Here is a 21,523-nt window from a genome sequence, read left to right as displayed (position 1 = left end):
TAGGGATGTGCTCAAGTGGTAACACGCTCGCCTGGTATGGGCAGGGTGCTGGGTTCGATCCTCAGCACCACATAAAAATAAAGATGTTGTGTCCACCGAAAACTAAAAAATAAATATTAAAAAATTCTCTCTGTCTCTGTGTCTCTCTCTCTTAAAAAAAAAAAAAAAAAAAAAAAAAAAAAGATGTCCAAGAGACTAAACAAAAACGTCTATGCAATAGTTGGAATAGGGTAATTCTATTTAGCAAGTAATTGTATATGTGAGTTTACACAAAATATCAGGTTAAGCCAAATAAAATTTTTATTTTGTAGGGCAAAAACAATATTGGCAATTTCATAGGGTTCCTACATGCATAGGAAATAAAAAATAAGCAGGAGAATGAATAACCAACTTGTCCTGGGGAAGAAAGGAAGAGGCCAGGAAGGAAGTTGGCTATAACAGGGATACTCAGCCTTCAAAACCAGGCATGGACCACCCCACTCTCAGCACTTGCATTTCCTGTCTCAGATGCTCACTGACCTCAGGCACCCTGCACAGCTGGAGGCTGCGCTGGCTCTCCCACTGGGATATATTTTTATTTTTGTCTTAATTGTACAAATTTATTGGGTACTGTGTGATTATTTAATATATGTATACAGTGTGTAATGATCAAATCAGGGTGGTTGGACTCGGGGTGTAGTTCAGTGGTAGAGCATCTGTCTAGCTCTACCACTGGTGGGTGGGTATGTTACTTGTTTGACAGAAAAAGGTCCAGAAGCAAATGATAGAAGTGTATATGGACGAATGGAAGGATGGCAGCTCCAGGGCAAGGGGAAAACTCAGAATCATTATCAGCATCAAGTCAAAGATTAAACAGAACCTACTCCTCAGGAAAGAGGCCACAGAGATCAAGCCATTTTCCCAGTCACTGCCCAAGTAGTGGCACAACGGACAATAACCCAGGCCTCTACCTCAAGGTCTGAGCTCTTTGTCTTGTTCTACTACATCTTTTCGAGACATCTGTCATGGCAGGGATGTAGTTCAGTGGTGCAGAACGTGCCCAGCAAGTGTGAAGCCCTGGGTTCTATCTCCAGTGGGGTTCAATCCCTAGCACTAAAAGACAGAAGCAGGGTGGGCAGCTGGGGGAGGATTAATGCAAATATTGATCAATTTCCTTCTAGATTTTAATACTCAAGCTCCTATATCTACATGGAAACTTTCATATATTGCTATTTTCACTCATTTTTGGTCATTTTCTCACTTAAATAGTCTTTTGGGGCTGGGGGTATAGCTCAGTAGCAGAAAGCATTCACAAAGACCTTGGTTCGATCCCCAGGACCACTAAATAAACAATCTTCAAAAATATTCTAATGCCTACAACTTAATGTACTAGTTCTCAATCAGGGATGATTTTGATCTTCAAAAGCCATCCTGCAGGGCTGGGGCTGTAGCTCAGAGTGCTTGCCAAGCACATGTGAGGCACTGGGTTTGATCCTTAGCACCACATAAAAATAAACAAATAAAGGCATGCTGTCCATTTATAACAACAACAACAACAACAACGAAAGCCATCTAGCAGTGTCTGGAGGTAGTTTTGATTGTCAGAATGGGGAGAAGGGGCTCCTAGCATCTAGTAGGCAGGGATCAGGGAAGCTGTGGAATATTCTACAGTGTCATAGCAGCCCTTCACAACTTATCCAGCCCAAAAATGTCAACAGTGCCCCAAACTGAAACCCCTATTTGTGTGTGTGTGAGTGTATCACACACAACAAAATATAATACATCTCCATCTCCTGTTATTGGACATTTAAATAATTTGAGTATTTTCACCACTGAAAAATAGAGCTAAGTCAGCTGGGAGCCAGAGTACACTCCTGTGGTTCCAAGTACTTGGAGGCTGAAGTAGGAGAACTGCTTGATCCCAGGAGTTCCAGGCCACTCTGGGCAAGACCCCCCATCTCAAAAACAAACAAAATAATCATGATAAATACCCTGCTGTGGCATTTTCCTATTAAGTCCAGAATCAAATGATGCCAGATGTGAAAGTAAAATATACCTTGTGTACAGGTCTCATGGTAGTCAGGGGACTGTGACTATGGCTCAACTTGGGCTGTGAGGACATAGGCAGGCTCCTCTAGGACAAAACCTAGAAAGAATTGAGGGGTGGGGATGCTGTATTCCCTAGGTCAGCTGGTGCTTTGGAGAATGTGTAAACTTTCTGAGCAGATGCCCTGCATCTGGCTTCATTCATGATTTAGGAAGAAATTCAATGAATCAACTGTCTGCTATGAGTGGGCCCAGGAGGATAGGGACAATGAGGCCCACCAAAAACCAAAGACTTCTGAGTCAACGATAATTCTATCTCAACCCCCCAACTCCTGACCTAAGTCACCAGCAAGAAGAAAAGCTCAAGTAGCCACCAGTATATCTCCTCCCTTCTGAGAACCAGTGGGAAACTGGCTAGGTGGGCAGGAAACAGGAAATAGTAACCTGCCAACTTACCATTGATAATGATGAAAACATGCTTAGGAACCAGAAAGCCTTATATAAAGTGGCCCATGCAACATGCAGACTGAAAACTAGGAGGCCTTTTATGCCTTATCTCTGTAGTACCAAGATAACAAACACAGTCACCCCTCACCATCCTTGGAGATTTGTTCCAGAACCTCCTTATATACCAAAACTCAATGCCATATAAAATGATGTAGTATTTTCATGTAACTTAAACACATTCTCTTATATACTTTAACTCTCTAGATTACTTATATAATATCTAATAATGTAAGTGCTATGTAAATAGTTCTTATACTATTTAGAAAAGATAAAAATATCTCTATGTGTTAAGTACATATATGATTAAAAAAAATAAAATAAACCCATGCTGAATACACAGATGCACACCTTGCAGATATGGAAGGTCAACTGTATTATTACTGATAACAAGGAGCCCATGCCCAGGCTAGGCACATTTGTGAGGGCCTATAGTCCCAGCTCTCAGGAGGCTGAGGCAGGAGGAACGCCTGAGCCCAGAGGTTTGAGGCCTGGGCAAAACAGCAAGACCTTGTTTCAATCACAAAACAAAACAGGGAAACAGTACCTACCATTTAACAGTGCCTGAATGCAACAGGCCTGGTACCAGGTGGGCCTCTGCCTGTGGATGCCCAGCAAGGATACTGAACGCCTTGGCAGCTGCAAAGTCACCCAAGCTGGGGGTGTGAGCCACATGAACACTCACCTCAGAGCCAGTTTTTCAAGAAAGATAAACAGATAACAGATTTAAACCTTTTTTAGAGGCCCCAGGAACCTCACTCACATCTGGGAAGCTAAATGTCCCTGAATTCACTGAAACCCCCAAAGTTCACAAAAGGCCTAGCCCTTTACCATCACACATGGTCAAAGCAAAAGACTGGGCCTTACTGGGGCAGGAGCAAGCGCACATAAGGGTCAATGGAAATAAAAAGGTATTTCCTTTTGCCTTTTTGTGATACTGGGAATTGAACCCAGAGGTGCTTTACCACTGTACTACATCCCCAGCCCCGCCCCCCTTTTTAAAAAAATATTTTTTTTAGTTGTAGTTGACACAATACCTTTTATTTATTTATTTATATGTGATGCTGAGGATAGAATCCAGGGCCTTGCATGTGCTAGGCAAGCGCTCTACTGCTGAGCCACAACCCCAGCTCTCCCAGTCCTTTTTATTTTGAGACACGGTTTTGCTAAGTTGCCGAGACTGCTCTCAAACTTGTGATCCTCCTGTCTCAGCCTCCCAAGTAGCTGGGATTACAGGTGTGCACTACTGCAGCTACCCAGTGTCCCAAACCTGGGCAGGGCAGCATCTCCTTGGCTAATATATGGTCACTCTGTCCTCATAGTCCTATTCAAAGATGATAGCTGACTCCCAGAATTTCTTACAGAACAAATGAATATTAACTGTGTGCACTTACCTCTCATATCCCCCCACCACCCACAGACCTTGAGATCACTCAGATATGGCACTGCAAGAACACATGAAACAGAAGCCAGGAGAACCCAATTCCGCTCGTCTCCAGGTCCATCACTTAGCTAGCTATGTGTCAATGTGTGCCACATCCACCATTAGCCAGCATGGACACATGTCCAAGGTACAGCACTATGAACAGAAGAGGCACACAAAGGCAAATATGACCTATAAAGGGTTTATGTACAAAATACATAATTATAAAATATAATAAAAACTATGAAAAAAGTGTGTTCTACTTTAAGAATATAGTCATTAATTCATCCATCAACTATCCAAGTGTCCACTATATGCCAGGTGCCAGGAAAAGCTTAAACTGTATGATATAAAATAAGGCATGGAAAAAAAATGAGGCATAAAATTCCACCTACATTCGGAATCTGGAGAAGAAAAAGTGCCACCTAGATTTAGGGCTGATAAGTATGAATTAACTAGAAAAAGGAAAAGAAAAGTCACCACTAACACTTTGCTTTTCTGTTCCTTGTTGCCTTCATCAAAAAAATAATGTTCTAGGTGCAGTGGCACTGCCTATAATTCTAGCTTGGAGGCCAAGGCAGGAGGCTGGAGTTGTAGCTGAAGGTAGAGCGCTTGTCTTGTACATGTGCAAAGTCCTGGGTTCAATTCCTAGTACCACCAAAAAAGGAGAGAGGAAAAGGGGGGGAAGGGAGAATGGGCTTGGAGAAGGGAATTCCCCCTGCCCCATCGTCTTAAATGAACACCTGTAGAACATTTTATTTAGCTCATTATTTAATGGGGAAAACAATAAAATGTTAAAATTATTCAAAAGAGCCACATGTATAAGCAATGGGAGATCAGAAAAAAATTAAATAGAGATGTAAAACTGGCCAATATCCAAAAGGTGATAATCAATTGCATTCAACTGGGCAAAGTTCATTTGCACTTTTTTTTTTGAGAAAGAGATTTTTTTTTAATATTTATTTTTTAGTTTTCAGTGGACACAACATCATTATTTTTATATGGTGTTGAGAATCAAACCCAGCGTCCTGCACATGCCAGGCAAGCACGTTACCGCTTGAGCCACATCCCCAGCCCATCATTTGCACTTCTATGAACAAAATCATTAGTCTCATCATTTGTATTGTCAGTTTTCTATAATCTGACAACAATAAAATAGCTCAAAGGCTGTGAAAGTATATGGAAAAGACCCAGTTGCAGGGCTAGGGATGTAGTCCAGTGGTCAAGTGGTACTTAGCATGCTCAAGGCCCTGGGTTTAGTCCCCAACACCAAAAAAATAAAAATAAAAATTCTAAAAAAGGTCTAGACTTGTTAGATGGACATAATTCTTTCTTTCCTTCTTTCCTTTTTAGTGTGTGCGGGGTGCGAAGGCATTCTACCACTAAGCTATATCCCCAGCCATATATATAGTTTGTTTAAAGACAGAGTTTCACTAAGTTGCAGAGGCTGGTATTGAACTTTTGATCCTCTTGCCTCAGAAGTAGTTGGCATTACAGGTTTTGTCACCTGCCGGGCTTACCTGATAATTTCCATAGGTGCAGCAAGAGGGCTAACAAGCTAAACCTCCTTATATTTCTTTTGCAAATATAAAATCATAATACAGTATAGAATAAATGCTAAAGCCATAAAGGCAACTTCTGTCAGGAAATTTTCATAACGTATCTCTCAGATTGGACTTTTTTTGGGGGAAACTAAACTAGCTACACCCTTATCCCTTTTTATTCTGACACAGGATCTCAATAAATTGCCCAGGCTGGCCTGGAACTTGTAATCCTCCTACCTCACCCTCTAAACTAGCCAGGATTACAGCACCCAGCACAGACTGGAATTTTAAAAGCTTCTAGTATTTGCTATTCTGAGGGACGAATACCATATCTAAGAAACTGTACCTAGTTTCACCCACAAAATCTGTAAATGTTCTGGAATTCCTGTGTGGGATAAATGAAGGCCAACCAAATGAGAGGTACAAAGGCAATTTATTCAGAGCTTGCTATAGCAGGGAGTCAGTCCCCATCCCAAGAGGTAGAAAAAAGGAAGGCTTTGATGTGCCTTGGCTAGAGGCTGCTGGCATGGGGAAGCTGGAAGTAGAAGCTGGGCATCCCACTGACTGATTAGGAGGCATGTGTGGCTTTCTCAGTTTGGTCCCAAGTTGGAAACAGGAACAAAAATTCGGAAAGCTGTCAGTTCTTTATCATATCCTGGCCAATTGAGGCTGGCAGAAGTCATTGTTTGGTTTGATGAATTGTTACTAAAGATAGCAATCAGGCTTCCCACAGGTTGCCTTATACAGCAGGCTGGCATGAGGGCAGTTTGTAGTAGATAAGGGGCTGTTTTTCCAGGCTGGCTTTTGCAGACTTTATGTCAGAATTCTGGGTGGGTTTTGTTTTGTTTGTGTTTGTTCTTTTGAGGTAGGGTCTTGCTATGTTGACCAGGCTGGTCTTGAACTCTGGAGCTCAAGTGATCTTCCTGCCTCAGCCTCCCGAGTAGTTAGAACTACAGACATGTGGCATGACATCTGACTGCAGCTCTATTTTTATATATGGTCTGGTCCTTGTCTGTATATTCAGCCTTTTATCTTCCTTATTCAAGTCTCCCAAATATCTTAAATTTCTGGGCCTACTAGGAAGTGACCTTCCTTACTTCCCTATAAGCCAGGGACTAGGCCAATTTTCCTGGAGGGGGGCTTTGTAGGTATTTGTTTACAAAACATCAGTCTCAATTCCTTTAAAAATGGCTTGTCATCGCTGGGCATGCCAATAATCCCAGCAACACAGGAGGCTGAACATAGTAAGACCCTGTCTCAAATTAAGAAAAATAAAAAGGGCTAGGAATGTAGCGCAGTGATAAAAACACCCATTACATTTTATACTCAATACCAAAAAACAAATAAATAAAAATGGGTCATCATTGCTGATTACTTGAGCATCATTAAAAAATATGCTATTCCAAGTAAAGTTCTGTTTACACTATCAATTCATCCAATTATATCCTAGTTTTTAAAAATATGGGCACAGATGACAGTTCCTTAAGAAAATCAGCCAGGCATGGAAGTGCACACCTGTAATCAGAACAGAAGAATGGATAGTCAAATTCTGAGAGTATGACCAGTACGTAACTATCATAACAAATTTGATCAATGCTTTCGCTAAGAATAAAAATGTATTATGGGATTGAGGGTGCAGCTTAGTGGTGGATGTTGCCCAACATGCAAAAGGCACTAGGTTTGATCCTTAGCACTGCAGTAAAAGAAAGAAAAAAAAGATTAAAAACACACACACATTGGGGCTGGGATTGTGGCTGAGCAGTAGAGCGCTCACCTAGCACGAGTGGGACCCGGGTTCGATCCTCAGCACTACATAAAAATAAAGGCATGGTGTTGTGTCCATCTACAACTAAAAAATAAATATTTAAAACACACACACACACACACACACACACACACACATGCACACATGCACACATACACAGAGCTGCACCGCTGGTACAGTTATTTTTCTTTTTCATAATGCAAATGACCAAATATTTGAGATTTTCCAATGGTACTAATTTAGAGTCTTTTTCTGTTTTGTTTTGTTTTTTGATACTGGAAAACCTGGGTGTTTTACCACTGGGCTCCATCCTCAGCTCTTTTTGTTTTTTATCTTGAGACAGGGTTTCACTAAATTGCTTAGGGCCTCAATAAGTTGCTAGGGCTTGTCATCATCCTCCTGTCTCAGTGTCCCATGCTATCCTAAAAGGGTTGGGATACAGGTCAGTGGTACAGTGTAAAACAAAACCAAACAAAAATCTCACACACACACACAAAATGATTCTTCTAAATTCAGGGTATTATCTTTGGAAAGCAAGGTCAAAGTGTTGCCAGGTGTCTTGATAAGACACTATCAAGAAAGGATCATACATGCCTAAGAGAGGAGACTTGGTTATCCATTAATGAAATTCACAAACCTTGGTTCTTTCATAAGTGATGAACCTTTGTTCTTTGGTTTTCCCCTTAAAAAAATAAAAAAATAAAAAAAAAAAAACAAATCAAGAACATAACAAAGTCAACATTCAGCCATACAGAGTCTCTGTTATCCCGGTGGATTATGGATAAAGTAAGGAATAATCTTTCATTTTGAAGTGAAGGCATTAATGAGTAAAATAAAAAAGTAAACACCAAAGCAAGCAAGCGATGACATATTTCATAGCTTCTTTTCAGACTCAGGTGTAATAAACTATCATGATAATCACTTTTCAGGTTCTGGCCTCTACTTTTGTCCCCCTATATTATGGTATACACTGGGAAATCACTTTAGGATAGGGTATCTGAGGCCCTTTTCAGAGAATCTATCAGGTCAAAAGTATTCCGTAATAAACTGAGTGCAGGGACGTCTGTAGTCCAAGCTAACCAAGAGGCTAAAGCAGGAAGATCCTTTGAGCCCAGAAGTTTGAGACTAATGTGGGCAACATAGAGAGACCCCATCTCTAAAATAAATAAATAAATAATTCACAACAATATTAACATTATTTCTCTCACAAAGGCATAGTAGAGTTTTCTAGAGGCTGGAAGATATGGATATTACAACAGTCTGAGAAGTTAGATGTCTTGCGTTCACCCAGATATTTAAGAAATTTGCAAAATAACATGAAACCATGCTGTTCTTCTCAATAAAAATGTTGTTTTGTAAAATACAATTACTGTTTAAAATATTTATGCTAACAAGCAATTTCATACATTTCAAATGACTTAATAAGCATTTAAAATTTTTGTTTTAATTTTAACATAGAAAATATTAATAGATAAAACCCATTTAATTAAAAGGCTTTTGGTTCCTAATTTTTATGTGTAAAGAGATCTGGAAACCAAGCAATTGGAAGAAATATACTACCCCATTTCTTTGAAAAATAAAAGCATATCCACAACTGCTTTTGTATTCCATACTAGTTATAACTAATTATTATACGTAAAAAATAGATATATTAGTTCTAATGAACTGGGAAGTGACAATTGGAGAGCTATCTGTCACATACAAACATTTTAGCAGATGTTTATGAACACAACTTTTTATAGCTACACGTCCCTTTTATGCCTTTTTTAGTACCAGGGATTGAACTTGGGGGTGTTTAACCACTGAGCCACATCCCTAACCCTTCTTGTGTTTTGTTTTGAGACAGGATCTAAGTTACTGAGGCTGGCCTTGATCTTGTGATCCTCCTGTCTCAGCCTCCAGAGTCACTGACTACAACACCATGATGACTTCTTTTATGCTTTCTTTCTTAAGTATTATTTTTGGACACAATACCTTTATTTATTTTTTATGCGCTGCTGAGGATCGAACCCAGGGTGTGCACATGCTAGGCAAGTGCTCTACCGCTGAGCCACAACTCCGGCTCCTTCTTTTATGTTTTCTTGAAGTGAAAAGTACATTCATTAACACCAGCCAGAGATATAACCTGTTTAGAAATTTTAAAAAGTTTAAAAGTGCGGGGTGTGGTGGCACATGCCTGTGATCTCAGTGACTCAGGAAGCTCAGACAAGAGGATCACAAGTTCAAGGCTAGCCTAAGCAACTCAGGGAGGCCCTGTCTCAAAATAAAAAATATAAAAAGGGCTGGGGATGTAGTGGTAAAGTGCCCCTGCATTCGATCCCGAGTGCCAAAAGAAACAAACAAAACCCAAAGTCTAAAAGTTATGCCTGATAATCAATGTTTTGATATTCTGTATTATAAATTATGTGGATATAAAATGACAACTCATTAATTATCTCAATTCAGTTTTTAAGTTATCTAAAGCTTTACCTTTCAATACCATTAAAATAAAAACAATTGTCAAGGTGGGGGATGCAGCCTGTGACACAGCATGGTGTTTAGCATGCATGAGTTCCAGTATTTGATTCCCAGAACCAAAATAATTAAAGTCAAAGCATGAATGATTTAATTTAACTAAATGCAAATTTACAATTTTTAAAATTTTTTTATTTTTTAGTTGTAAATGGACACAATACCTTTGTTTATTTTTATGTGGTGCTGGGATCGAACCCAGTGCCTCATGCATGCTAGGCAAGTGCTCTACCACTGAGCCACAATCCCAGGCCCAATTTTACAATTTTTATAATGTTAAACATTGAGTAATGTTAGCTGGTCATGGTGGCACATGCCCATAATCCCAGTGATTTGGAAGGCTGAGGCAGGAGGATCTTGAGTTCAAAGTCAGCCTCAGCAATTTAGCAAGGCCCTAAGCAACTTAGTAAAACCCTGTCTCAAAATAAAAAGCAAGAGCTAGGGATATGGCTCAGTTGTTAAGCACCCCTGGGTTTAATCACCGGGTCCCCAAAAAGGGAGTAATGTTAGCGGATTTAAGTAAACCTGTATAAGTTTAAGGTAGAGGGAAAGCAAGTAGAATAAAATAAAATGTATACTTGTGGATTGTATCCCCACTACTGGAAAGGGAGAGAGGGAGGGGGAGGGAGAGAAAGGGGGAAGGAGGGGGAAGGAGGGGGAGAGGAAGGAAGGAGGGAGTGGGAGGGAGTGGGAGAGAGAGGGAGTGGAGGGAGGGGGAAGGAGGGGAGGAGATGCCATGTATAAACAAAAACCAAGAGGAAACACAAATTGAAGGGTGGGGCCCCAAGAGAAACTTAGTCAACAAACTTCTTAGTCAACAAAGTTCTTCTGTTGCTTGGAATTCACCTAGGACCAGGTGGATCCACTGAGTAAGCTTTTCAGTGGCTGATCTTCAAAACTGCCAAAGGGTAGTTTAAAATAAAGTGGGCTGGGGCTGTGACTCAGTGATAGAGCTCTTACCTAGCATGTATGAGGCCCTGGGTTCAATCCTCAGCGTCACATAAAAATAAATAAATAAAATAAAGGCACTGTATCTATCAACAACTAAAAAAAAAAAAAAGGTGAAACCTTGACTTTGATACAAATATAAAATGACAAAATGATATGTGTCAGAGATTTCATCTAGCTAATTAATTAATGAAGGAATCAATAGGATGCTTCAACCATTCTAGGATTACTAGGTGCCTGCTAGTTCTAGTACACACTTCCATGGATATAAAACTAACAGTACAGAGCTTCAAGAAGACAACCTCTGCCCTTTGTGGGGGTGACACTCAAGCCTTTGGGTGCTCAGAGACCTAGACTTCTCCTTCCCATGGTCTCTAGGACCACAGTTTGCCTAACTGGCTGACTTATTCCTTTGGGTATTGACACTTATCAGTTTGGTCAGGGGTTTTTGCTGACACTCTCACTCCAGAAATACACATGAGGCAGGCCACACTTCCAATCACTCAGCCAAACTGAAATTTACAGGAAAGAAGAAGCTGGCATTTAGAGCAATGGTCCAGTCCAACTCCTTTGTACCTAGGCTAGTCTGAGCTCCCAGGCCCTGGAGTCTTTTCTGCAGACACTAGTGACATTCCTTAGAAATGCAAATGATCTCTTTTTACTCTGTCTCACCACCCCTACTTCATTTTCAAGGGCATGGGAACTACTTATCTAATCACCCACTGGTTTTCAACTCTGGCTGCAACTGGAACCAATGGGGAAGCTGTTAAACATACTAATTCAGCATGAATTTATATACAGAAAAGCCCAAAGAATCCACCAAAAATTTTTGGGACTAAAACATGAGTAAAGAAAAGTTGTAGGATGTAAGCATTTTCAGAATCCATTGTATTTCTATACACTAACAATAAACAATCCAGAAATTAAGAAAACAATTAATTTGTGCCAGGCATAGTGAACATGCCCATAATTCCAGCAATTTGGGAGGCTGAGGCAGGAGGATTGCAAGTTCAAGACCAGCCTCAGCAATTCAGTGAAGACCTTAAGCAACTTAGAGAGACCCTGTCTCCAAAAAAAAAAAAAAAAAAAAAGGCTGTGGATGTGGCTCAGAGGTTAAGCACCCTGGGTTCAATCCTCAGTAACAAAAGAAATAAAAACAAAGAAAGAAAACAGAGCTGAGGGTATAGGTCACAGAGCTCGTGGTAGAACGCTTGCTTAGCCATGTACAAGGCCCTCGGTTCAATCCCCAAAACTGCAATACATACATACATACATATAGCAGCTGAGGGAGGGTAGCATAAGGAAGGAGGGGCCTCTTTATCAGATAATTTGGAACATCCCTTCATGAGTGTCTCTGGCACCACCAGGCCCACAGAAGTCAGGCATTCTGTATGTTAAAGCCCTCCAACACCTAATCTCCTGCTTCCAGGCCCTGAGTTTTCTAAAAGGCCTGTAGACACTGAGTGGGGCAAGATAGGCCAGCAAGGAGGGAGACAGATGTCCCAGAGGCCATTCTAAAATGTCTACATGAGCCTTTGTCCTTGTTCCTGAACTCTCTTTTTCTTCTTTTTAGAGCTTAATTATGGAGAAAAATGGGATATTGCCAGGGATAAAGCACAGCACAGAACCTAAAACAGACAGGGGGCTGCTACCCACACTGTGCTTAGTCAGAGCTGGCAAGGAACAAGGGAGTCTACTGGCTAGACAGAAGGGCCTACATGGGTATCAGCAGTCCTCGTGCCTCCCAAGCTCTGGCAGAAAAATTTCTTTCCTCTGCTGTGAAAGGGGTCAAAGACCTACATCAGGGTGCAGGGGTGTGGGGGGTGTGGGGGCAGATTACTAGAACATAAAAAGATGCAGCTTTCACAGTCATCTCACAGATGTCTCTGGAGATGGTCACCATGGGCCCCAAACTCAGCTCCCTAGTCGACCAGGTAAGGATTTTGGAGGTAAGAGATCTCCAAGGTTCCTAACGGATACCCAGGAGAGAAAATAAGGCATTTCAGAGGTTGTACACCCTTTGGGGCCAAGTGGTCTTAGAGCCTGCTAGAATTTCTAGAGAAGTTTCAGTCAAGATTGCTCTATCTTGCCAGGTGTGGTGGTACACACCTGTAATCCCAGTGGCTTGGGAGGCTGAGACAGGAGGACCTCGAGATTAAAGCCAGCCTCAGCAAAAGCAAGGTGCTAAGTAACTCAGTAAGACCCTGTTTTCTCTAAATAAAATACAAAATAGGGCTGGGGATGTGTTTCAATGGCCAAGTGCCCCTGAGTTCAATCCCCAATACAAAAAAAAAAAAAAAAAAAAAAAAAGAAAGAAAGAAAGATTTTTCTATCTCCTCCACTATACCAGGGCTTGCCTTGATGGACTCCAGAGTCCCCAGATGGTGCTTAGCCTGGCTGTGTTCCCTCTACTTCCTACACACACATGTAGAGGCAGTTGAGTCTGGAAGAAGAGAGATAGTCCTAATGCAGTGACTTTCCTAGAACTCAAAGCTTAGGGTTCACCCACTGAACCCCACAGTGACTTCCTGTTCCTTGTCTCCAAAGAGATGAATGCCCAAGGCAGGAGCCTCTCCAGCCCCCTCTGATGCCAAATCTTATGTTAATAACACACTGGCTGAGCTGAGGCTGTGGGTGGGGAGTGACTCATTCACCCAGCTGGCTTATGTGCTGAATTGAGGTACATAGATTTTTGAGACATCTATGTTCAAAGGATCAGAGTTCCTCAGCCCTAGTTCACTCTCCCAGACTGTCTACCAGGAAGGACACATGCCTACCACCTCACCTTCATGCCACAGCCCCAAATGCCCCTGGACCCTGCTTCTCTTCCTGGCTCTGAGTCCCTACTCTTATCCAGTACTCCTGCTGCTCTCAAATCTTAATGGATCTTCAGTCCTCCCACTCTGACCTCAGCCAGCTACCCCTACAGAAACAGCTGAACCCCACTGAGATCATATGCATGTTAAGAGGCTCAGGTCTTTCAAGCCCAGAACAGAATCTCTAAAGGTAAACAGGTCCTGTTTGGTTTGAACTTGCAATGTAATCTCACTTTCCCCATGTGCAAAAAGGACCACCTCCTGCCTTGTGGGGACCAAATGGAAAAACAGAAAGGTCCCCAAATGCCACTTGAAGAAGGTCTTCCCCTTCTCTTTGGCTCTGGAGGACAGAGACTCAAGTAGGAGCTCTTGGGACATGTTCTGGGCTCAGGACTACAGTCACCTCAACGCTTATCCATGTGGGATGCACATTACCATTAATGGTCACAACTGTAGAACTTCACAGAATTAATGTAAGAATTAAAATACAGACTGTCCCAACTTTTATTTTTCCACTTTCTGATGGTTGGTGTAAAAGTGTACTCCTACAACTATTACACTTTTCACTTTCTGTATAATATTCAATAAATTACATGAGAGAGTCAATACTTTTTTATAAAACAGGCTTTGTGCTAGGTGATCTTGCCCAACAGTGGGCTAACATGAGTGTTCTGAGCACATGTAAGATTGACTAGGCTAAGCTAGGATGTTTGGTAGGTCAAGTAAATTAAATGCCTTTATAACTTAACAACCATTTTTTAATTTATGATCATATAACAATGATTTGGGGAGTCTTTTTTTTTTTTTAAGGTACTGGGGATTGAACCCAGAATTACCACTGGACTAACCCTTTTTATTTTCTATTTGGAGACTCAATAAGTTGCCCAGGCTCACCTTGAACTTGAATCCTACCTCAGCCTCCTGAATCACTGGGATTACAGGTATGCATCACCAGCCAGGCAGGCTCCAAAAGTTCCCTTGGATGTGATAAGGAGGCAACTCCAAGAATCCAAGAACCCAAGTGAAGGAGATGATGATGCTCTTGAAAGAGGGAGCCCCATGGATTTTCTGCTTTTTGTCCCACTGAACTCCCTTTTTCTTCTCATAAATGCTGTCTATGCCCTTAAGTCCTAATGAACATAGAGATTTGACACGAAAAGATTATCTCTGTCTTCCTCAATGCTAGCTTTGAAGGTTGTCTTCTTCCAGCAACTTCTGTCTCCAGAGCTTTAGTAGAGTGATGTGCAGTAGAACCTTCTACCCCAATAATAATGGGTTTAGTGGAACACAGCCCCATTGTAAGATGAGGAATATCTGTATATATTCATGCAAATTAAATGAAATATGGATGCAGAGATGCCTAATAACAAAAATACAAGATTATTGTAGCCAGGTGTGCTATCACGCCTGTATTGCCAGCAACTTGTGAAGCTGAGACAAGAGGATCTCAAGTTCAAAGCCAACCTCAGCAACTTAGCAAAGAACTACTCAACTTAGCAAGACCCTGTCTTAAAATAAACAACGAAAAAGGATGGGGATACAGCTCAGTGATAAAGCCTCTCTAGGTTCAATCCCTAGTACCCCCCCTACACACAAAAGAACATTATTGCTGGCCATGTAATAAAGATTTAAGACTCTTCATTTTTGCCTGTAAATATTCAGTGGGTAACTAGTAACTAAAAATAGGATTAAAAACTTGGCAACTCTGCCTCCATTTTGCATGTGTCTTCTCTGCTCTGAGTTACCTTGGATTCTAGGAATAGGTCTGATTGGTAAATATCTTGTGATGAGTAGAACCCCTCTTCCCCTTCCTAGTAAAAAACAGTAACTTTCTTATTGCTGACAAGACCCTCACTGACCAATCCAAATGTAATGGACCAGATCATTCCTGTCCAAGATTATAAGAGGAACTTAGGCAATGATTCTTTACTGACCTGCAGATGCTCAACCGGTAACTAAAAGTAGGGTAAAGTTGGGCATCTCTGCCTTTATTTCATATCTGTCTCCTTTATCACCTTCAATTTTGTGATCTGCTCAGCTCTTCATAATCATTTAAGGAATGTTCATATAAAAACTAGTAATAGTCCTAAATTTACCTAATCTATCTCATCCCCCTTCAAGACTGAGGTAAGATTTGTGGGGATACCCTCTTTTAGGACCCTAGAGGAGTGCCTAGAAGCTTCCAGTCATTTCCCTACACTTTCCATGTAAAGTAGATCCCTACAGGCAAGTCACCCTATAATGCAACTGCCCTCCCCTAAGCAGGAACAATTGTCTCATGGGAACCAAATTGCTTCCTTCCAGGATCACTTAATAGATAAATATCCTGAGCAGCAAATGGAGATGGCTTCCTCAAGTGACAAGGACTTAGTCGAAGCCACCTCATAGAACCAGAAATAAAATAACCAGACCATAGTTTAACTAAGGCTGCTTGAATATGTGTAAGTCTTGCCCTTGCCCCAATTCTTCCTCTGTTTAAACCTAAAGTTCCTGTGAGCATCAGGAAGCATGTGACTCTGCCTTCCCAATATGGTCATTTGATTAAAGTTTCTTTCTTTTTTTTTTTTTTTTTATCATTACCTTTTCTGTTTGGTTTTTGGATCTTGGAATTCCTGGAGTCAGCTATCTCTCCTAGGGCTCTGGTAATAAGATGAACCTTCTTTGTCAGATGTGCGAACCCTCTAGCTATACAAATCCCACTTTCTTGCCCTTTTTTTTCTTTTTTTGTTACTAGGGTGCCATACCACTGAGCTACACCCCCAGCACTTTTTATTTTTTGAGACAGAGTCTTACAACATTTGCCCAGGCTGGCCTAGAACTTGTGATCCTCTTGCCTTAGTCTACTGAATCATTGGGATTATAGGCATGAGCCACCACGTCTGGCCTTCGTTCCCCTTTCTATAAAACCCTGAATTAACTGTCATCCCCTTAAAGGTAGGGCTAAGGATGTAGGTCCTCTTGTCTTCCCAGTGCACTTACACTGATTCAAGTTCCTCTCCTCTGTTTGGTTTGTGGGGAAGGTGGCTAAACCTGATTTGCTGGGACCCTCAACCCTCTAGCCTAGGACTCCAGTAGCAGTCTCAGATAAAGGCTCATGGTCAAGGGTCCATATCAGACAAATTGGATTGTTCCAGCTCATCTACCCATACATTGCATTTGGAACCTCAAAGGCCAGCCTACCCCCACCCACCCACCCAGAGCACAGTACTGACTTCCTTCCTCTAAAGAAAGAAGACTAGTAAGCAAATAAGGAAGGAACCCAATCCTATGGTAGATGGCAACCTGCTCTGCTGGTCACCAGCATAGCCATCAGCATGGATGATTAACTGCAAGCTGGGGGATCCCATCTAGATGAACAAGTCCAGGCAGGAAGCTCTGCAGAAAGTTCCATGATGATCTGGACATCAAAGCAGATTGAGCACTAGTCCCAGACGACAGGGATCTCCCCAGCAGCAGCTGCCACACTGCTATGCTGCCCACTCCTGAGCCACAGCTGCCATGAGAACCCACACCCTTTCACTAGGGCAGAATGTCTTTCCAGTTATTCTGCATACCTAAGAGCAACCAACCCCCTCTTTAAGTCTGGTCTATGTCCAGATGTAGTCTTTTACCCTTCAAAACTCCTCCTCCCTACAGGAGCCTATGATCCCAGTTACTCAGGAGGGGATTGCCAGTTCAAGAAAAGTCTGGGCAACTTGGCGAGACCCTGTCTCAAAAAAAAAAAAAGAAAAAAAATTAAAAGAGCTAAAAAGGCTGGGATGTAGCTCAGTAATAGAACATCCCAGTTTCAATCCCCAGTACAGAACAAACAAACAACAAAACAATAACAAAAAACTCTCTCCCTCCAAAGCTCACAAAATTCAAGGAAGTCCATTTGTAATACTGATAGTGGAGGGTAATTTAAACAAAACACTTCTTCCTTTTCTTTGGCCCCCTCCATTTCCTTCTTCCTTTATTTCTGCAGTGCTAAGGGTGGAACCCAGGGCCTCAGGCATGCCAGGCAGGCTGGTGCTCTACCACTGAGACATACCCCAGCTCTTCCTCTTTTTCTTAGTTGGTGTGTCTTTTTCAGAAAAGATCATAGGCACAACACCCATAAAGCCAACCAAGCAATCAATTTCAGGCAGAAACACTTCCAGAAATGGTTGCTTGAGATTCACTGAGATGGCCTTTTATTTAAAACATTACCATTTAGACCAAGAGAGGCAAACAGAGAAAAAAGTGTGTGTGTGGGGGGGGGAGGATAGAGTTGCAGGTAAAGAGTTGTGGGAATCTGCCAGGGTAGTTCTTGGGTAAAAATTCCACCAATGGGAGTCCTCTCTCACACACATCATTAGCTGCCTGTAACTTCAGAGGCCTGTCTGCCTCCTAAGGTCTAGCAAGGGAGGAGTCAACAGAAAGGCCATGGTGGTTGGGGTAAGTCAGTGGTACAGTACTTACCTAGCATGTCCCAGGCCCTGATGAAAGAAAAGAAAGGAAGAAAGAAAGAAAAGAAATAAAAGAAAAGAAAGGCTACAGGTCATGGTCATTCTCTCTGCTGCTCACCCATGAATTTCTAATAGGCATGAAGGTGTGCAGGTAAGTAGGTTGCATTTAAATAGCAGAACAGAGAGAAGCCTTGGAGGTTGGCAATGTGGTGCAATGGTTATAATTAGGGCCCTGGAGTCTGAATCCCTCAGTTGTGGCCCTGGGCATATTATCTAACACCCCTTTTTGTCTGTTTCCTCATCTGAAGAATGGTGATGCTAATCTAATCTCTGATTACTGTAAAGCCTAAATAAGTTAACTAATAAACATATATAGCATTGTGAGGTGGAAGTTGCAACTTCCACCTATAGTTCCCACTACTCAGGAGGCTAAGGCAGGAGGATCACCTGAGCACAGGATTCAAGACCAGCCAGGGCAACATAGAGACCTCAACTCAAAACAAAAACAAAAACAAAAACTTACAAATATATCTTCTGTGTATCAGGTACTCTGTATGTTATGGTTGGTTACATCCCCCAACCTTTGAGCCTTAGTTAGCTGTCTTCCTTAGATCTATCAGTGGCTTTAAACAAGGATACATGTGACCTCTGGGAGTGACCAGCCAGGTGGGCTAGCCAAGGAGCTGTTAATCCTGTTAATTGTGGAGACCAGATGAGATGAGCAGGGGCAGACATATCAGCTGGCCTCAGGGGGCACTGCAGAACTGTGCTGTCCTTCACAGCTGCAACCTGGCCAGAGATGCTGCCACAGAATGTGCTTCCAGCAGCCACTGTTCTACATCCTGGCTCCTTGCAGATTGACTTCAGAGCCAGCACTCTTGGTATTACCACCATGATTCACTCAGTCCCTGAGTAAGAAGGCTGCCTGTCCTTGAAAACTGATGGTTACAGACTCCCATTTGGTCACCAACCCCTCCACCTTGCTAGAAAGAGGACAAAAGGGAATATCATTCATTGCCTTTCACAAGGCTGAGAATGCTAGCCTAGAAGGCTCTATCATCAAACCTCCATCCTCCTCCTGGTCCTCATCCTTCCTTCAAAGTCCAAAGGCCTGGGTGTGGCTGGGGCTCCTTGCAAGGCCCATTTATACTCATTTGCAAATAAGTGTTCCTCCCCAGGCATTCCTTGCACAGCCTGGACTCCTGTGGAAAAACCATGCCCTTATTCATCCTTCAGAGAGCCCCAGTAGTCTGGCCTTCTTTGCCAGTCCTATCCTACTGCAGATCAATTATAGAAATATGTCCCCGCAGTCTTAGGTCTCCATTCCTGAGGCAGCACTTTGTTCCTCAGGAAAACAATCCCAAGTGAGATGCCTGCTCTTTTCTTTCTTTTTTTTTTTTTTAGATTTTACAACTTTATTTTTTTATGTGGTGCTAAGGATCAAACCCAGTGCCTCACACATGCTAGGCAAGTGCTCTACCACTGAGCCACAACCCCAGGCCAAGATGGCTGCTTTTAAACTTCAGCTATTAAGTGCTGACCCTACTCTCATTCCATCCCTGGTCAGGAGGGACAGAAGAGGCAAGGACACACTTAGCTGCAGGTAAGGCTTGGCATGTGTCATCTTCCCAAGAAGGCCCCCCTCACTATAGTTTGGTGCTCGCTCTCTCTCCTATTTACCCCTGGCTGTCAGACCACATTCTCTTCCAGGCACAATCATGGCTAACTCCCAGGGGATGTCAGGCAGTCTTCAGGGTCTGTCCCAAGATGGCAAAGCCCCAGCGCAGGAAGCCCTCCCCATCTCAGAGCCTGCCAAGTGCCCTGACCAGGTGGAGATGGAATGTGGAAAAACCATATCTTTTTTGCAGCTTCCACTAGCTCTCTTCCATAGCAGGTCAGCTGAGCTACTACTGGCTTTGAAGATGTTTCAGAAGATTGGTCAAGTGTAGCCATGAAATAAGTCAGGGGCTCTGGGATGTATCCCCAGGTCTGCCACATGAAAGCTAATCCCGGCCAAGAAGGGGCAGAGCTACAGAGCCCTTCCCTGTGTTCCTCAGTCTATCCCCTCACGGCCATCTCTGGTCCTATCCTGACCCCAGCACCAGCTGCACATTCATATTTGTTGAATGAATGAATAAACCCTTGCTAGCCCAGCTACTTGGTGGGTGAGAGTTTCAGGACTCTCTGGGGTTTCCAAGCGGCCCTGTGGGCTGCCACTCCCGCCACGTTTGTGGAGCCATGGAACTCTGAACTCTGAGGCACCAGCAAGTATAGGGGAAGTGCCCTGGACTGGAGTACCGTCTGCATCTGTGCTGGGGTTCCGGATCTGCCACAGAGCAGGTGTGAGGCAAGAGCCTGTCCTTCCTGTTAGCTTTCTCATCTCTAGAGATGGCCGGGGCTGAACAGTCCACGGAACCCTGGCGGAGATGTCTCTGGCCTCGCTTCTCCCCGCTCTCTCAAGCACCTGCGGGTGAGGGGCGCGGCCCGCCCGCCCCGCCGGCGTCCACGTGAAGAGAAGACAACAAAGCCAGTACCGCCGCCCAAAGGGAGGGCCATTGGGCCACAGATGAGAACATGGGGTTCCGCTACCTTGTCCAGGACCCCTGCTGCGAGGCGGGCGGGCTACAGGGGACGCGCTCCCGCGTGTGCGGGCCGCCCACGAAGGGGCTGGGCAGAAACCAGGTTGGCGGCGGGGCGGACCCACGTCCGGGCTGGGGGCTCTCACCCGACGCCAGGCGCAGGGCGGCGGAGTGCTCCGGGAAACACTTTGAGGCGTGCGTCTCTCCAGCCCTCCCCTGGTTCCGACCCAAAGCGCAGACAGCCCGAGACCGAGACGAGGAGAACGCGGGCGGCGTGCCCCAACCTGAGCTCGGTGGAGACCCCTTAGATGGCGCCGGGCCGGGGAACACAGGGCCGGGCGCCCAAGAGCCAAGGCATACTCACCACCCAGACGCCGCGCAGGAATTCGGGCGCAGGGCGCGTCCGCACCAAGGCAAATCCCCAAAGCGCACGGAGAGAGCCCGGACGCGGGCCGGATGACCAGCTTCCGTCCCTCGCGCCCTCACGCGGCGCCCCGCCTCCGACCGCGCCGCCCCGCCTCCGACGCGCCTCCAGCTTCCCGCCTCCCGCCTGCCTCTGGGGAAACTGAACACCGGCCAGGCTGGGAGTGAGCGAGAAAGGGGAATCCCGGAGCCGGCTGGGGAGGTCTCCAAATCCGGGATTCTGTCCCGCCACAAGGGCTGCCACGGCCTGATTCTGGCCCGGTACAAAAATTGGTAGCAATGAAAATGACATTGGCTTCACTCATCTCTTGTCAGGGTTGGCACCTTCAAACAATTGTTATAGCTGTCAAATTTGGCCACTTACTCCAGCGTTGCCAGGACAATTCTTAAGGCTTTTGGTGAGGAACTGCTTTCGGAGTCCTCCCAGGCTATTTTGAGATAACCTCTGGGGTGGCAGTTCTCAGTTCTCAAGGAACCAGGGAGAAAGGAAAAGATGCAAAGCCCTGTGGGGTGCAGATAATCTAGTCCAGCCACTTGCCAGTCCCGTTGTCCAGATAG

The 21,523-nt window shown here is 43.7% G+C and overlaps 1 protein-coding gene across 1 annotated transcript in view; it reads right to left on the bottom strand.

The window, feature by feature from the left end:
• Nucleotides 1-20,993, bottom strand: part of Bid (BH3 interacting domain death agonist) — a 36,083-nt gene extending 15,090 nt beyond the window's left edge. Inside the window, exon 1 of the mRNA XM_076852530.1 lies at nt 20,907-20,993. The gene's annotated coding sequence lies outside the window, so the exon portion shown is untranslated. The remainder of the gene's footprint in view (nt 1-20,906) is intronic.
• Nucleotides 20,994-21,523: the final 530 nt, after the last annotated feature.

This window comes from Callospermophilus lateralis, chromosome 4 (assembly GCF_048772815.1).
Source record: "Callospermophilus lateralis isolate mCalLat2 chromosome 4, mCalLat2.hap1, whole genome shotgun sequence".
Classification (NCBI taxonomy): domain Eukaryota; kingdom Metazoa; phylum Chordata; class Mammalia; order Rodentia; family Sciuridae; genus Callospermophilus; species Callospermophilus lateralis.
The sequence above is the reverse complement of the archived record's forward strand: the minus strand, read 5'-3'. Positions and strand labels throughout refer to the sequence as shown.